Source organism: Lipotes vexillifer, unplaced genomic scaffold (assembly GCF_000442215.2).
Source record: "Lipotes vexillifer unplaced genomic scaffold, Lipotes_vexillifer_v1.1 scaffold676, whole genome shotgun sequence".
NCBI lineage: Eukaryota > Metazoa > Chordata > Mammalia > Artiodactyla > Lipotidae > Lipotes > Lipotes vexillifer.
In genome coordinates this window covers 401,233-411,246 of record NW_006773959.1, presented here as the reverse complement: position 1 = coordinate 411,246, position 10,014 = coordinate 401,233, and positions in this window count along the sequence as shown.

Genomic DNA, 10,014 nt, shown 5'->3' with positions numbered 1-10,014 from the left:
AAATTTTATTTTTTAAATGTTTTTTGCCTGTGTTCTAATGGACAAATCATGCTTAAAACCACTTTAGATCACCTTTTAAAAAAAGTGACAGTATTAGCAATATATCTCATTCTTTTTGTGATATTAGAGCAACAGAAAATATACAATTTGTTGTCACATAATATAAGCTACCTTTATGATCATTTATACTTAATATTTTATTACTGATTTTAAGTGTAACAGCTCACTATTATATTTTCTCTTATTGTTTCCCAGATAACAAAAAAGGCTTTGCTTAAAATAACATTTTATTCAAGAGTAGAAAACCTTTAGTCATTTTAATGAGAAAGGGTAATATAATTAAAAGTACTCATATAATGACTATCATATCACTTTAGTACTCTTGATATTCCATGATGCAATGGTAAAAGGATTATCACACTATTCAAAACATTTTACAGTGTAAATAATTTCCGTAAGGGCTAATTAAATTTTATCTTCAATTTGAAAGAAAATATTTAGAGACTTAATTTAGATTGTTGTCCACAGAGTAATTTCAATGTTAGGGAATCCTACTTCTGGTTAGATAAAGATTCCTGGCAGAAAAGCACATAGGGAAGATACATTTAACTGTGTTGCTCTATTTATATTTTTCTTTAAAACATCAGGCCTTTGTTTTTCCACACAATTTTCTATGTCTAATTGAAACTAATCAGATATAATTTTAGTTAGTGTCATTTTTATGTGACTTTTAAAAATGTCAGTGTTCTATTTTAGCTTTATTTAAATATAGATATGTAGGTAGACAGATAGATAAATGTTAGGTAACATCCCCTTCTTTGAAAATTAATGCCTCTGTTGTCAACATGAAGCCATTCAGTTGGCTAATGTAAGAAGTCCATTGGGTTCCAGGAAGCAGAACTTTCAGATCTAACATTAATGTTTACATTTGACTTTTTGTAAATTGTATTTTCATAACTTTTGCCAATTTTTAGTGATACTACGTTGTTTTACATCTGCTGTTAATTTGTAAAACTTTTCCATATCATTAATTTAAAAACTTTTTAATTGAAGCACAGTTGATTTACAATATTGTGTTAGTTACAGTTGTACCAGCAAAGTGATTCAGTTATATATATATTTTTTTCCATTATAGGTTATCATAAGATACTGAATATAGTTCCTTGTGCTATATAGTAAATTCTTGTTGCTTGTCTATTTTATGTATAATAGTTTGTATCCATTAATCACATACTCCTAATTTATCCCTCCCCTCCTCCCTTTCTTCTTTGGTAACCATAAATTTATTTTTCTATGTTTGTGAGTCTTTCTGTTTTCTACATAGATTCGTTTGTATTATGTTTTAGATTCCACATATAAGTGACACCATATATTTGTTTTTCTCTGTCTGACTTACTTCACTAAGTATAATATTCTCTGCATCCATCTATGTTGCTTTAAATGGCAATATTTCTTTCTTTTTTATGGCTGAGTAATATTCTAGTGTGTGTGTGTGTGTGTGTGTGTGTGTGTGTGTGTGTGTGTGTATAAACCACATCTTCTTTTTTTTCTTTTTTTAAAATAAATTTATTTATTTATTTATTTATTTATTTATTTATTTTTTGGCTGTGTTGGGTCTTCGTTTCTGTGCGAGGGCTTTCTCCAGTTGCGGCGAGCAGGGGCCACTCTTCATCACGGTGCGCGGGCCTCTCACTGTTGCGGCCTCTCCTGTTGCGGAGCACAGGCTCCAGACACACAGGCTCAGTAGTTGTGGCTCACGGGCTTAGGTGCTCCGCAGCATGTGGGATCTTCCCAGACCAGGGCTCAAACCCATGTCCCCTGCATTGACAGGCAGATTCTTAACGACTGTGCCACCAGGGAAGCCCACTAAACCACATCTTCTTAAGCCAGTCATCTGTTGATGGACACTTGGGTTGTTTCCATGTCTTGGTTATTGTAGATAGTGTTGCTGTGAACATTGGGGTGCATGTATCTTTTAGAATTAGAGTTTGTGTCTTTTTCAGATGCATGCCCAGCAGTGGGATTGCTAGATCATATGGAAACTCTATTTTTATTTGTTTAAGGAACCTCTGTACTGTTTCTCTAGAGGCTATACCAATTTACATTGCCACCAACAGTGTAGGAGGGTTCCCTTTTCTCCACATCCTCTCCAGCATTTATTATTTGTAGGCTTTTTGTTGATGGCCATTCAGACTGGTGTGAGGTGATACGTCATTGTGATTCTGATTTGCATTTCTTAATAATTAGCTATGTTGAGCATCTTTTCATGTGCCTGTTGGCCATCTGTATGTCTTCTTTGGAGAAATGTCTGTTTAGGTCTTCTGCCCAATTTTTGGTTGGGTTGTTTATTTTTTCAACATTGAGTTGTATGAACTGTTTGTATATTTTAGGGATTAATCCCATATCAGTCACATCATTTGGAAATATTTTCTCCCATTTCATAGGTTGTCATTTTATTTTGTTGATTGGTTCCTTTACAATGCAAATGCTTTTAAGTTTGATTAAGCCCCATTAGTTTATTTTTACTTTTATTTCTTTTGCCTTGGGAGACTGATCTAAGAAAATATTGCTATGATTTATGTCAGAGAATGTTTTGCCAGAGAATGTTTTGCCTATGTTCTCTTCTAGGAGTTTTATGGTGTCGTGTCTTATATTTAGGTCTTTAAACCATTTTGAGTTTATTTTTGTATATGATTTAAGGGGTGTTCTAATTTCATTGATTTACATGTAGCTTTCCAGTTTTCCCAACACCAGTTGTTGAATAGACTGTCTTTCCTCTATTCTATGTCCTTGCCTCCTTTGTCATAGATTAATTGATCATAGTTATGTGGGTTGGGATTATTTCTGGGCTCTCTGTTCTATTGATATTACATTGATCTCTGTGTCTGTTTTTGTGCCAGTACCACGTTGCTTTAATTACTGTAGCTTTGTAGTATAGTCTGAAGTCTGAATGGTTATGCCTCCAACTTTGTTCTTTTTCCTCAGGATTGCCTTAGCAATTCTGGGTCTTTTGTTGTTCCATATAAATTTTAGGATTATCTGTTCTACTAGTTCTATTAAAAATGTCATGGGGGGCTTCCCTGGTGGCGCAGTGGTTGAGAGTCTGTCTGCCGATGCAGGGGACAAGGGTTCATGTCCCGGTCCGGGAGGATCCCACATGCCGCGGAGCGGCTGGGCCCGTGAGCCGTGGCCACTGAGCCTCCGCGTCCGGAGCCTGTGCTCCACAACGGGAGAGGCCACAGCAGTGAGAGGCCCGCGTACAGCAAAGAAAAAAAAAAAGTTATGGGTATTTTGATAGGGATCACATTAAATCTATAGATTGCTTTGGGTAATATGACCATTTTAACAGTATAAAAAAAGATGAATTTTGTCAAATGCTTTTTCTTCATCTCTTGAGATGAGCATGTAGTTTTTGTCTTTTGCTGATATGGTGTATCACATTGATTGATTTGCATATGTCAAACCATCCTTGCAACCCCTAATGAATCCAGCTTGATCATGGTGTATGATCCATTTTATGTATTGTTGGATTCATTTTGCTAATATTTTGTTGAGAATTTTTACGTCTATAGTCATCAAAAATATTGGTGTATAATTTTCTTTTTTTCTGGTTTCTTTGGTTTTGGTATCAGGGTGGTGGTGGCTTCATAGAATGAATTTGAGAGTGTTCCCTCCTATTCAATTTAAAAAAACATTTTTGATATGTCACTGAGAGATATTTCTTTCAATCTATTATTTGTTTATTATGTTTGATTGTAGCATTTTTCCCATAAGTGTTTTTGCCATTTTATGATTAAATACTCCTGTCTTTTATATTCCCTGGGTCACCTGTCTTGGTTAGAAAGATTTTTCTCCTTCAAGCATTGTGAAAATAGACTAGTAAATTTTTTTGCAAGACTTGTAGAGTTTAAAAAATATATTTAAATTTATAATTCATCTGGAATTTATCTTTGTATTATATTTGGTGTGCAAAATTTCCCATTTGTTTTTTCCTTTAGCTAGATACCAAGTTGTGATTGTATCATTTGTGAAATAAACCAGCCCTTTCCCACTGAATGGAAACACCATTAATATATAAGTTATATATTATATATTATTGAAATTTATATAAATAAATAATAATTTATAAGTTAATTTATTTGAAGATGTATTATCATGATTATAATATAATGATACATATTTGAGTATATTAACTATAATATATCCAGTATTTTAGTATATTAATTAATTGATGCATATGTTAATAAGATAATATATTCATAAATACATACTTCCAGATCTCTTTATGGTCATTCTATATGTTGTTTCATTAATTAGTTTGTTTATAACTAGCCAGTACCTTTTTTAAAATTGTGACTTTTGTGGCATTGTATTTATATCTAATACGGCTAGTCCCTTTCTCTATTCTCAGTATGACACAATAGAAACCAGCAATATAAATTATTAATTTTGATGTTGCATAAAATATAGCCCATCATCAGCATAGGATATTTGGGAAGTAAGAACACAATTCTATCATTGACTATATTAATCCATCTTAAAGCAGTAATTCTTACAGTTTTATATGTGCTTTTGGTAAGTCATTTAATTTTTCTTGTTATATTACCAGTCTATAATATTTAAATGCTGACACTTATCATTCACCTTAAATGCTTATTTTCACATAATGGCTTCAAAAAATTCTCAAGAGAGGATTTCATAGTTACAACTCAGTTATATTATTGCCAGTGAATGAAAGCCAAAATCCTTCTCCAGAATAAAAATGTACAATTTTTCTTCTTTTTTATGTTGTTATATTTTTATATAAAGTATTATGCATAATCCTCAAAATGAGAAAGTATATTTTTAAGCAACATGAGTTATACTAGTGATGATTTAAGACAATATTCTAGTTCAGCATTAATCTAGATAATAAATGTGAAGCCAAAACTCTGTCTCAAAGCATTTTATACATGTAGAAGGATATGCAAATTTATAGGATAATAATTTTGCTTTTATTGTTGTTGCTACTGCTTTCATTATTAATATGGAAGTTATTCTAATTTTGGAATTTTTTCTATAATCACTAGAAGTTACATCCTCAAAGGATTTATATTTTAGAATTTAATAGTTTTAATGACAACAACCATGTTTTCTCAGTTATCATTCATGGATATTTAGTGAAGTGTAAAACACCAGTATCTTAAAAGAATATATAAATAATTTCTTGCCAGTTAAAATCCATTTCATCCAGAAATAAAAGCTGCTACATTTAAAACAGATTTTTACTAATATGACTTCAGAAAATAAGTATCTCCAGAAGAGAAACAGACCAAAATGGATTAAAAATTAGTACATATTTAGGTATCACTGTATAAACAAAATTCCATTATCATAAATACCATTTAAGAGAAATATGTTTCAGAGAAAGTTTCCTTGTAATAAAATATTTTAATGACCCAGTAAAAGGTTCATATAAATAGTGTTTTGCTGATATGGTTACTGTGAACTCTACTCTGCCACCAATTAGACAAGAGACGTCTTCTAGACCTTTTAAGTTTTCTCATTTTAAAAATCTGTCACTTGGCATTTGCATGCCTGCTCAGCAATGTTTAAATGTTTAGCATTGGAAAAAAGCACTGTTCACACTCATAGCAACAATGAAAAGACGGGAAAATGGAAAAGTTATAATTTTTTTTTAAAAAATCAAAGTTAAAGTTGCAGAGAAATCAGTCGGCTCAAAATCTGAACAAGGACTGGGTACCTGCAGAGAGATACTAGAGGCAAAGTAGTTTTATCTGTGGATAAAGCTGCAGTGGCACACTTGTAAGAAGAGTTCAGCTAAGAAGTTTGGAGAACTGGGATACTGAATGTGCACTGGTAAAGGAGTAGAAAGTTCCCAAGGGCTTAAGATAGAGGGACAGTGTTACCCTCTTAGAAGCTTAACCCCCTAAAAACTCACTGGCACTCCAGACAAGACTGGAGAAACTTTTGAATAATAATCCTTTGTGGACCTAAAAACTAAATTAATTTGTATTAGCTAAGCATAGAGGTCAAATGAACAGAAGAGAAAACTCAGATTTAGACTCCAACAAATATAGTCAAATGAATGTTTTAGGGTCTGAAGAAGTACTAAATACATAATTGGTGCAAACAAGGTGCACTGACGGATGAACAAATTAGAAGGTGAACATTCAAAGAAAAAGGGAATATTTGCACCATCTCAAAGTAGTTCCACAAAGTATTTATTAAAAACAAAGGGGAAATACTAAGTCTACATTGGAGAGTCTGGCAGATACCACCTTAACCAAATAATAAAGATTAATATGACCAGTAATAAAATATATCAACACCATGTATCCCCTGATTATTGGACACTGAGAAGGGAAAATAATCTCTCTGGTATTTTCCTCCAAATATATATCCTCAATCTTATCATGAGAAAACATCAGAGAAACTCAAACTGAGGGGTTTCTATGAAACAACTTATCAGTACTCTTCAAAAGTGTCAGGGTCATAAAAGACAAGGAAAGGCTGACTCACAGATTGAAGGAGACTCAGGGGACATGGGATCTAAATGTAATGTAGAATCTAGGACTGGATCCTGTGATATAAAATAACATTAGTGAAATAATTGATGTTATCTGAATTAAGTATGTAGGTTAGTTAATCATATTGTACCAATGTTACTGTCTTAGTTTTTATAGTTGTGCATTTCTGAGTAAAATTTTTTTTAAAGTCTGTTGGATAATATAATCTCTGGAATTATTCCAAACACCAAAGGTTTTTGAATTTTATTATTAAAAACCTATGGCATGTTTTATAATTTCTGTAAGATTATGTGAGTCTTTTGTGTTAAGTAAATTTAGGATGATATTGTGATGATAAATTGAGTTTGGTTGTTACCATAAAAAAAGTAGAACAAGGAGAATTCTAAGGCTAGACAGCTATTTTAATTCCTAAAAACATTATTGACATATCATTAAAAATCATGTACAATATTTACAATAAAAACAAACATGAAAAGTAATAACAGCATGGGTAGATTAAGAGCAAGTTCTAACACATTAACCTAATTTTATGTTACTAAACTCTTACATCTTAGAAATATGTAATAATTATGTTCTTCATTTTCCACAAGGCATTGGACAAATTCCATTATAAGATCTTTGTGATTACAAGTACATGCATTTTCGTATATTGAACACTTATAGCCAAAACTTCTGTGAAGGGTCAGAACCTTCTGTCTGTCATTATAGTCACTTCCTTCTTTATGCTTTCAACTCTTTTGTCCATCTTATTCCTTCTGTTCACTAGGCAAAACCACAGCCATGGTGAATTAGTCAGTGATTGCTGCATTAAAACTGCATAACAAACAACCCCACGATGTCAATGTCTTATAACCTGAAACATTTATTTTTCTTGCTCATGGATCTGCTTATCAGCTGGGCAGCTCTTCTTTAGATTGTGCATCAAGTTCAGGACTGCTCGATAGGTTTACTCGTTCTGGGACATACCTAGAATATGTTCTTATTGTGGCTGGAAGAGGCACAAGAGGGCAAGTGGAAATACAAAACACTTCCTAAGATCTCATTTGCATATTTCACCTACACCCACACTCCATTGTTCAAATTAATATATGTTTATTATCAGTGGAAGTGGGAGATATATTTTCCCTACCTTAACATGGGAAACATAAAAGTATGGCCACGATTATATAATTATAATAAAGAGGAGTAAAATTATAATTATAATAAAGAGTTATCAGGAAAAATGATCTAGTCTGCTACATCAGACACTAACTCTCTGCCCTTTCTACATTTGCACACATATAGCTGATTATGGCTGAAGGACAAAGAAAAAGAAAAAACAAAACAAAACCAAAAAAACTCTGACTTTACTCCCATTACTAGGGCCAAATGGTTTGTGCTCCTGTCACAAGCCAGCCCCTCCACTTGATCCCCAGATCCCACCTCTCCTAATTTATACAACAACCTTACCTCTCAATTATCTTTCATCTCACCTATATCTACAGTGTTTCCATTGACTGGAGATTCTCACAGTACTTAGCAGCATGTTATAATATCAATATAGTTTAAATGAACACCTTGATCTGTTGGCCTCTGCAGCTACCAATCCATTTTTGTCTTCTTATTTGAAGTAAAATTCCTAAAAAGCGTTGTTTATTCTCATTGTCTCTACTTCTTTGTTTAAATTGAGATATAATTGACATATAAAATTATATTAGTTTCAGGTGTACAACAATGATTTGATATTTGTATACACTGCAAAATAATTACCACAGCAAGTCTAGTTAACATCTGTCACCACACAATAGTTACAAATAAATTTTTTTCTTGTGATGAGAACTTTTAAGATCTACTTTCTTAGCAACTTTCAAATATACTGTAAAGTACTATTAACTATAGTCACCATGATGTACATTACATCCCTATGACTTATTTATTATATAACTGGAAGTTTGTACCTTTTGACCCCCTTCACCCATTTTGCCCCCCCACCTCCCTCTGGCAGCCACCAATCTGTTCTCTGTATCTATGAGCTTGTTTTTTTTTATTTTTAGACTTCACATATAAGTGAGATAATATTGTATTATCTTTCTCTGTCTTATTTCACCTAGTGTAGTGCCCTTGAGATCCGTCCATGTTGTTGCAAATGGCAAGATTTCATTCCTTTTTATGGCTAAATACTATTCCATTGTATATACCACATTTTCTTTATCCATTCATCAGTGGGTACTTAGGACATTGTGTTGGGTTCCCTTTTGTCCACATTTTCACCAACACTTGTTATCTCATATCATTTTGATGATAGCCATTCTAACAGGCATGTGGCTATATCTCATTGTGGTTTTGATTTGCATTAGTGATGTTCAACATCTTTCCATGTACTTATTAGCCATCTGTATGTCTTCTTTGGAAAAATATCCATTCGGATATTCTGCCCATTTGTGATCAGATTGTTTTGGGGTTTGTGGGGTTTTTTGTTTTTTGTTTTTGTCATTGACTGTATGGATTCTTTATATATTTTGGATATTAATCCCTTATCAGATATATGATTTGCAAATATTTTCTCCCATTCAGTAGGTTGCCATTTCATTTTATGATGGTTTCCTTTGCTGTACAGAATGTCTTGACTTCTTTTTCTCCAATTCTCAAACTCACTTCAGTGAGGGTTTAATCTTGACAGTTTGACTGAAATTGCCTTTGTCTAGGAAATCACGACTTTTATGTTTCATTATCTGTAGGTCAGTGCTATGTCCTTATCTTACTTTATCTCTCAGTAGCCTTTGGTGTAGTTGTCTTTTTTTCTCCTTAAAATGTTATATTCACTTGGCTTTAGTTTTCCTCCGATGTCATTGTTCAGTTCCTCTAAATCTTCTTTTCTGTCTCTTACCTGCTATCAGAATTCTAGATGTTGGCTTGATTTAGGGCTTATCCCAGTCTCTTCCCCAGTTATAATATCTTCCTGGACATTTTTTTTTTTCAGCCTTGTGTATACCATCTATACATGGCCTCTTAATTTATATCTCCAACTCTAAACTTCCTCCTGAGTTTCAGCTGCATGTTTTCATCTTCACATGGATATCTTACAGGTATCTCTTACTAAATACTATGCTTGGTATCTCTTACTAAATACTATGCTTGATATACCTGTCTCCTCACCCATGCTAGTTTATTCCCCGAATAATTCTTCATCTTAGTCAATGGCACCATTATTTATCCAGTTTATCTTTCCAAAAACCTAGGAGTCATACTTGATTTCTTTTATTTTCTCATTGCAAATTTCCAGCCCATGAGTAAATACTGATAGCAAAGCCATAAAAATATATCTCACTCTGATCATTTTTTAGCACCTCCACCCTAGACTATACCACCCAAACTACTGCAACTGCTTCTTGTATTTCAGTCGTATACACCATACTCTAATCTCCGTACAGAAGACAGAGCGATTTCTTGTAAAACAAAAATTGGGTCGTATCACTATGTTGTTTAAAACCTTCCCATGTTTTCC